Source organism: Saccopteryx leptura, chromosome X (genome assembly GCF_036850995.1).
Source record: "Saccopteryx leptura isolate mSacLep1 chromosome X, mSacLep1_pri_phased_curated, whole genome shotgun sequence".
Taxonomy (NCBI): domain Eukaryota; kingdom Metazoa; phylum Chordata; class Mammalia; order Chiroptera; family Emballonuridae; genus Saccopteryx; species Saccopteryx leptura.
This window is the reverse complement of record NC_089516.1, coordinates 56,490,624-56,498,819: the sequence shown is the minus strand read 5'-3', so window position 1 is coordinate 56,498,819 and position 8,196 is coordinate 56,490,624.

Below are 8,196 nucleotides of genomic sequence, written 5' to 3'. Positions count from 1 at the left end.
TGTATACAGTATATTTCTTGACAGCATACATAGATGTACCTCACTTTAGCAAGAAAAGCAAACAACCCTATTTGAAAATGGGCAAAGGAGTTGAACAGATATTTCTCCAAAGTTGATATTCACATGGTCAATGAGTAAATGGAAAGATGCCTGACATCACTAATCGCTAAAGAAATACAAATCAAAACCACAATGAGATATTATATCCATTAGGGTGACTATTACAATCCAAAATAATAATAATAATAATAATAATAATAATAATAATAATACTATGTAGAAAACACCAGAAAACTAAAAGTGTTGGCAAAGATTTGGAGAAATTGGAATGCTTATACACTGTGGGAATGAAAAAATGATAAAACATTGTGGATAACTAGATGGTTTTTCTTCAAAATTTAAAAACAAATACTATACTATGCAATAAACCCACTTCTGAGTTTATACCTTAAAAAACTAAAATCTGGGTCTCAAAACCACTATTGTACACCCACATTCATAGCAGCATTATTCATAACAGCTAAAATGGAAAATAAACCATGTGTCTATCAATTGAGAAATTGAGAAGCAAAATTATATACTTGAGAACTGTATAATTTTATTAACCAATGTTACCCCAATAAATTCAGTAGAAGTATTTAAAAGTAAAGAGAACAAACAAATGAAAATGATAAAAGGACATATCTAAGAAATGCCATATAAAGGCTAAATTTGTAATGTATGCATAAGAAGAAGAGGAGAAAAGGAGAAAAGGGAAAAAAAATTTGAAGTGGTAATGGCTGTGGATCTGCCAAAATCAATTAGTGACACTAAACTGCAATTTTAGGAAGCTTGGAGAGCACCAAGTAGGATAAATCAGAAACAAAGAAACAAAAATCTACATTAGGCATACTGTATTCAAAGTGCAGAAAATCTGAGAAAGGAAACTTTAAAGCCAAGGTAACCAAAAGTGTGAGAGGAATCTAATATGTTACTTCTCTGACTGCCTCTGGCACTTGGCCAGCAAGTCAGACCCTATGGAGAGTTGTACACAGTAGTGCTGTGTATTTGAAGTATCAGCTTGGAGCTATAAGGCCAGAAGCGGGCCCCTGGGAGCCAGAAAATGTGGTGCAGGCAGTGAGTTCCAGAGTTTAGGCTGTGCATGATCAGTGCAGATGACTTTTGTGGGTGCTGTGTGTAGAAAGTGCCAGAACTGGGCCCACCTGGCTCTGTCCTAGTCAGCAATATAAGGTGAGCTCCCAGAATCAGCAGTGAGTTTGGATTCCAGCACTTGGCAAAGCAGCATAGTGAGTTTTCCTCAGGAGAAGGGCAAAGCCTCCAGCATCCACTCTGGAAAACTTAAATCACTAAGCACACCCCCTGTCCTCCCCAGGTGTCAGTTTGGTTTTTCCTCCATCCTTACCAAATCAGCATGTCTCATTCATTAAGCAAACTTTCATTGTTACCTTGTCACCCCCTCTTCTCCCCCAGTCTCTCTGACTTGGAAGGGTTGTAAACAAGAGGGACAAAATCATTTCCACAAACTTTGCCATGGAAGTAAACCAGAAAAACATGCCATGTTTAGGAAGTGACCAGAACAAAATTCTGAATTTTTGATAGGTTTAAAAATGGGTTGCCATAACCATTTTCATCCTGCCTGCTTCTCCAGTGAGGGGTAGGAAAAAGGGCAAGGTCTTTCTGGAGACTGCTCAGTGAGTACCTGTGAGAGCACCAGGAGAGACATGAAGAAGCAAAGTGCAACTAATCAAGTCCTGCATGACAAGTCAATGCAGAGGACGCTCCCAAGAGGGGTTCCAAGTCAGAGTGCTTGGAGGCTTCCCAGTCACTGTGAGGGCTCCCTGTCTCAACATGAACTCTATACAGGCATCTCCAGGGAGAAGTGCAATGCTCTGCATCAGAAATGCAGTCTCCACGAGCTACTCTGAGGCACTGTGCCAATCCCGTCAGAGGCCAAGCCCCTGAGTCTAGGCATCTTCAAGGGAACCAGATCGTGCAGGACAGCACTCAGGAAGTTTTCACAGATTCAGACTCCACAGAGAGGTGTCAAAAATCTGCAACAGTCTCAGAGACCAGAGCCTGTTCATTGAGCTTTGCAGTCTTCTAGTCAGCACCCCTCCTGCTGGAGCTGCAACAGCCTGGAGTGAACAGATTCAGGGTGTAGATTAGAGTGAAAGCCAGTCAATCAGGATTTGTGCGTTTGGGGACCAAAATCTCAGAGGTTTTTCCTGCTGTGTCGGCCTTTGAGTCCCTCCTAATTGACCCTTAAAAAACATATACCTCAGGTTTGATAACCATAGCCTCTAAGGGGAAGCTCCACAAGGGAGCTCATTAGCAAAGTATATAATTCCCAGGATTGGAGGCTGATCCCCAAAGAAGGTATGGCCAGAAGAAGCAGCAATACACAAGGAGCTTTATTGGATAAAGCCTGAACTGGGCTGAAGGAGAGAGGAGTCCCTTACTGCAGGGGACCCTTCACCAATCTTTGGGTCTTGAGAGCCCTTTCCTCAAGGAAGTGCTGTGGTCTGAATGTTTGAGTCCACCCTGAAAGGCTGATGTTGAAATCCTAACCCACAAAGATGATGGCATTAAGAGGTTGGGCTTTTTGGAGGTGCTTAAATCATGAGGGCTGAAGTTTCAGGAATGGGAGTAGTGCCTTATAAAGGGGCTTCAGAGAGATCCCTGCTCCTTCTACCATGGGAGACACAGATAGGAGGACCCACAATGCAGCATGCTGACACCTTTATCTTGGACTTCCATCCTCCACAATGGTGGGAAATAAATTTCTGTTGTTGATAAGCTACTTAGTCTGTGGTATTTTGTTATGGCACCCTCATTGCACTATGGCAGGAAGGCAAAGGAACAACTGGAAAACTGGCATTGCATAGGGGCTCTCACATGTCTAAGTGATGTTCCTCAGCAGCTTGGGGAAATGGCATTTGGTCTTAGAACCACAAGGTTCTGTCTTATCTCCTCTTAGCAGCCAGGCTAGCCCCAAGAGACCCAGAGCCCAGAGCTTAGCACTTTCTTCAAGGCTACAAGGCTGTGTACAAACCAGAGCCAAGTTAGGACTGAAGTCACTTTCCCTTGGGGATGGCAGTCTTGTTAGCACACTCAGCAGTGTTGTGCTAGGGTCACCTGACTCTGGGGGCTCAGTTCATAAGGCGGAAACATGCAGAAGTCATCTCTGGGGCCTGTGGAGATCTGAAGAACAAACGAGTCACTTCTCCCAAAAGGTTCTGAGCATGATAGATGCCTAACCAACGCTGTCTGACTGGCAGCCACAGGTATACTAGGGTTGAAATTCTAGAATTGACCAGTCTTATACAAGGGATGTCATTTCCATAATGCCTTTTGTCAACTCCACTGAGGTCAGCAGTGTGAGTATTCACCTTAGGAAGACAAGATAAGCCTGATGTCTTAAGTCAGCAATTTTCAACAGGTATGCAACAAGGATTTTTAAAACATAAATGTTGGAGGAAAGCCCCAAAAGTCTAAATTCAAGACTGATTTTGAAGAACTGACCAGTTGCCTTCATCAAATTCATAAGAATTTTAATAGGAGAAACATGCATACATGAGCAAAGCTGCAGCTTCCACTGGTGGGCTTGGCAATATCCACATCCCTCCCAGAACAGTGACACCTTTTATTTACTTTTATTATTTTTTATGTAGAAATTAAATTCAGAGGTTGACATTGATCAATAGAAGTACATAGGTTTCAGGTAAACATCTCTAGAGCATTTTAACTGTTGATTGCATTTTGTGCCCATCACCCAAAGTCAAATCACTTTCCATCACCATATATTTGTCTCTCTTTACTCCCTCAAACCCCTCCCTTGGTAACCACTTCACTATTATCTATGTCCGTGAGTCTCATTTTTATATCCCACCTTTGTGTGAAATCATATAGTTATTAGCTTTTTCTGATTTACTTATTTCACTCAGTATAATGTTCTCAAGGTTCATCCATTTTGTAGTAAATGGCAGTATGTCATCATTTCTTATGACTGAGTCGTATTCCATTATATATATGTATAACATCTTGTTTATTCAATCCTGTATCGAGGAACACTTTAATTGTTTCCAGTTCTTTGCCACCATGAACAGTGCTGCGATGATCATGGGGAGTGCATGTGTTTTGCGTACCAATGTTGTCAAGGTTTTGTGTGTGTGTGTGTGTGTGTGTGTGTGTGTGTGTGTGTGTGTGGTGTGTGTAGAGACTCAGAAGAGGGATTCCTTGGTCATACAGTATTTCTAATTTTTTTTTATAGAGACAGAGAGAGAGTCAGAGAGAGGGATTGATAGGGACAGACAGACAGAAACAGAGAGAGATGAGAAGCATTAATCATTAGTATTTTGTTGGGACACCTTAGTTTTTCATTGATTGCTTTCTCATATGTGCCTTGACCATGGGGCTACAGCAAACCAAGTAACCCCTTGCTCGAGCCAGCGACCTGAGGTCCAAGCTGGTGAGCTTTTCTCAAACCAGATGAGCCTGCACTCAAGCTGGTGACCTCAGGGTCTCGAACCTGGGTCCTCCACGTCTCAGTCTGACACTTTATCCACTGCACCACCGCCTGGTCAGGCCAGTATTTCTAATCTTAATTTTCTGTGGACCCACCATACTTGTCTTCCATAATGGCTGTATAAGTTTACATTTCCACCAGCAGTGAATGAGGGCTCCTTTTTCTCCACAGCCTCTCCAGCACTTGTTATTAACTGTCTTGTTGATAAGAGCGAATCGAACATGTGGGAGGTGGTATCTCATTGCAGTTTTGACTTGCATTTCCCTAATACTGAAGATAAGCATCTTTACATATATCTATTTGCTGCTTATATATCTTCTTGGGAGAAGTGACTCTACAGGTCCTCTCTCTTTTTTAATTGGAATGTGTACATGCTTCTTGCTGAGCTTGTTGAGTTATTTATTAACCCAAATATATCAGAGCAGTTCTTTGTGAATATCATCTCCCATTTGTTTGGCTGACTTTTTGTTTTGTTGTCAGTTTTTTTTATTTTAATTTTATTTATTTTTGCTGTGCAAAAGCTTTTTAGTTTGATACAGTCTTATTCATTTATGTTTGCCTTTATTTCTCTTGCGTTTGGGCCAAGTCCATAAAATGTTCTCTACGGGTAAGGTCCATAAGTATAGTATCAGTGCTTTCTTCTATGTAATTTGTTGTTTCATATCTTATATTTAGATCTGTGATCCAATTTGAATTAATTTTTTGAATGGCGACAGATTGTAGTAAAATTCCATTCTTTTGCACGTGGCTTTCCAATTCTCCCAGCACCATTTATTGAAAAGGCTTTCTTTTTTCCACGTGTGTTTTGGCTCCTTTGTCAGAGATAATGTGTTGATGTGTGTGTATATATATCTATATATCTATATATCTATATGGTTTATATATATATCTATAAATCTATGGTTATATCTATATATCTATATATCTATAAAACCATATATATATGGTTTTATTTCTGGGATGTCAATTCTGTTTCATATGACTCCATGTCTCTTTTTCTGCCAATACCATGCTGGGTTTGATTATTATGGTTCTGTAGTATAATTTGAATTTAGGCTGTGTGATACCTCCAGCCTCATTCATTTTCTCAGGGTTGCTTTGACCATTCAGTGTTTTTTATGGTTCCATACAAATCTGATGATTTTTTGGTTTTGTTTCTTTTAAAAAATAACATTGGGATTTTATGGGGATTGCATTAAATTTGTATATTGCTTCAGGTAAGATGGCCATTGTAAGTATATTGGTTCTTCCAATCCATGAACATGGAATATTTTCACATTTCATTGTATGTTATTTTTTAAATTTCAATTTCTTTGAATAATCCTTTGTAGTTTTTACTCTATAGGTCTTCACATCCTTTGTTAAGTTTGATTCCTAGGCATTTTATTTTTTGTTCTTGTTGCAATTGCAAAAACAATTCATTTTAGTTTATTTTCTGAAGTTTTATTATTGTCATATGGGGAAGCAGTAGACTTTTCTATATTGATTTTATTTCCTGTGACTTTACTGTATTGCTTTATTGTTTCTCACATTTTCTTGGTGGAGCCTTTGAGGTTTCCCATGAAAGAATCATGTTATCTGAAGTAAGTGATACCTTTACTTATTATTTCCTGATATGGATGCTTTTAATTTCTTCCTCTTACCTGATTGCTCTGGCTAAGACTTCCACTTCTATGTTGAATAAGATTGAAGAGAATGGTCAGCCTTTGTCTTGTTCCTGATTTTGGAGGAAAACCTTTCATTTTTACACCATTTAGTATGATATTGTCTGGTGGATTTTAATATATGGCTTTTATGAAGTGGAAGTACTTTCCTTTTTATACCAATTTTATTGAATGGTTTAAGCATAAATGAAATGTGACCCTGGCCAGTGGCTCAGAGGATAGAATGTTAGCCTGGCTTATGGACGTCTTGGATTTGATTCTGGTCAGGGCATACATGAAAAGCTATCACCTGTTTCTCACCCATCACCTTTTTTCCCTAATCTCCTCTCACAGCCAGTGGCTCAAGTGTTTTGAGCATGCCCCTGGGCTCTGAGGATAGCTCTGTGGGAGTGCATTAGTATCAGACACTAAAAGCAGCTGGGTACAGAGTATTTGCCCCAGATGGGTTTGCTGGGTGGATCCCGATTGGGTCACATGCCGGAGGCACAAGTGGGAGTCTGCCTCACTATCTCCCCTTCTCTCACCACTCAAAAAAAGATGTTGTATCTTATTGAATGCCTTTTCTGAATCTGTTGATAGGATCATGTAATTTTTTTCTTTGTTTTGTTAATGTGGTATATTATGTTTAGCAATTTACATTTCTTGAACCATCCTTGTGCTCCTGGAGTGAATCCCACTTGATCATAATGTAGTATTTTTTGAAATGTATTGTTGTATTTGGTTTGCTAGTATTCTGTTTAGGATTTCTGCATCTGTATTCAATAGAGAAATTGGTCTGTAGTTTTTAATCTTGAATTGTCCTTGCCAGGTTTTGGTATTAGGGTTGTGTTGGCCACATAAAATGTGTTAGGTTTTATTGCTTCTTCTATTTTTTGGGAGACTTTGAAAAAAAAGATAGGTACCAAGTCATCTTTGAATGTTTGGTAGAATTCACTAGTGTAGCCATCTGGTCCTGGACTATTAACTTTTGGGGAGGTTCTTGATAGCTGTTTCTATTTCTTCCCTGCTTATGGGTCTATTTAGGTTTTCCATAACTCTAGAATCTTATTTATTTCTTTTAGATTATTAAATTTGGTGGCATATACTCTTCTATATTATTTTAGTATGATAGTTTGTATGTCTATGATGCTTGTGGTAATTTCTTGTATTTTGGATTTTGTTGATATATCATTCCTCTTTTTTCCTTCCTGAGTCTAGCCAAGGGTTTGTCAATTTTAGTGATCATTTAAAAAACCCCAGCTCTTTTGTTTTATACTTTAATTAAATGACAGCAAGGGAGGTGGAGACAGACTTCCACATATGCCCCAAACGGGATCTATCATGCAAGCCTTCTATGGGGCGATGCTCTGCCCATCTGGGGCATTGCTCTGTTTTTCTGTAACCAAGTTATTTTTAGTGCCTGAGGTAGAAGTTATGAGGCCATTCTCAGCATCCGTTGCCAACTTGCTTGAATAAATTGAACCATGGCTGTGGGAGTGGATGGAGAAAGGGGGAGAAGAAGGAGGGGGAAGGGTGAAGCATATGGTTGCTTCTTCTGTGTGCCTTGACAGGGAATAAAACCCATGACATTCACATGCGAGGCTGACATTCTATCACTGAGCCAACCAGTCAGGTGATGAACCAATTCTTTGTTGTATTATTGTTTTCTCTACCATTTTGTTGTTGTTCTCTATTTCATTTTGTTCTGCTCTAATTTTACTATTTCCTTTCTTCTGTTGACTTCTGGTTGCCATCATTCTTTTTTTGGTTTTTAAAGATGTGATGTTAGGTTATTTACTTGGGATCTCTCTTTCTTCTTGATAGACGCTTGTAATGATACAAAATACCCTCTTCTAACTGCTTTCACTGCATCCCAGAAGTTTTAATATGTCATGCTTTCATTCTCATTTGTCTGAATACATATTTTGATCTCTAGTATTATTTCTTTTTTGACAGGGACACTTTTTTCAGATTTTATTTATTTATTTTAAAGGGAAAAAAGAGAGAGTGAGAGAAAGGAGGGGGAGA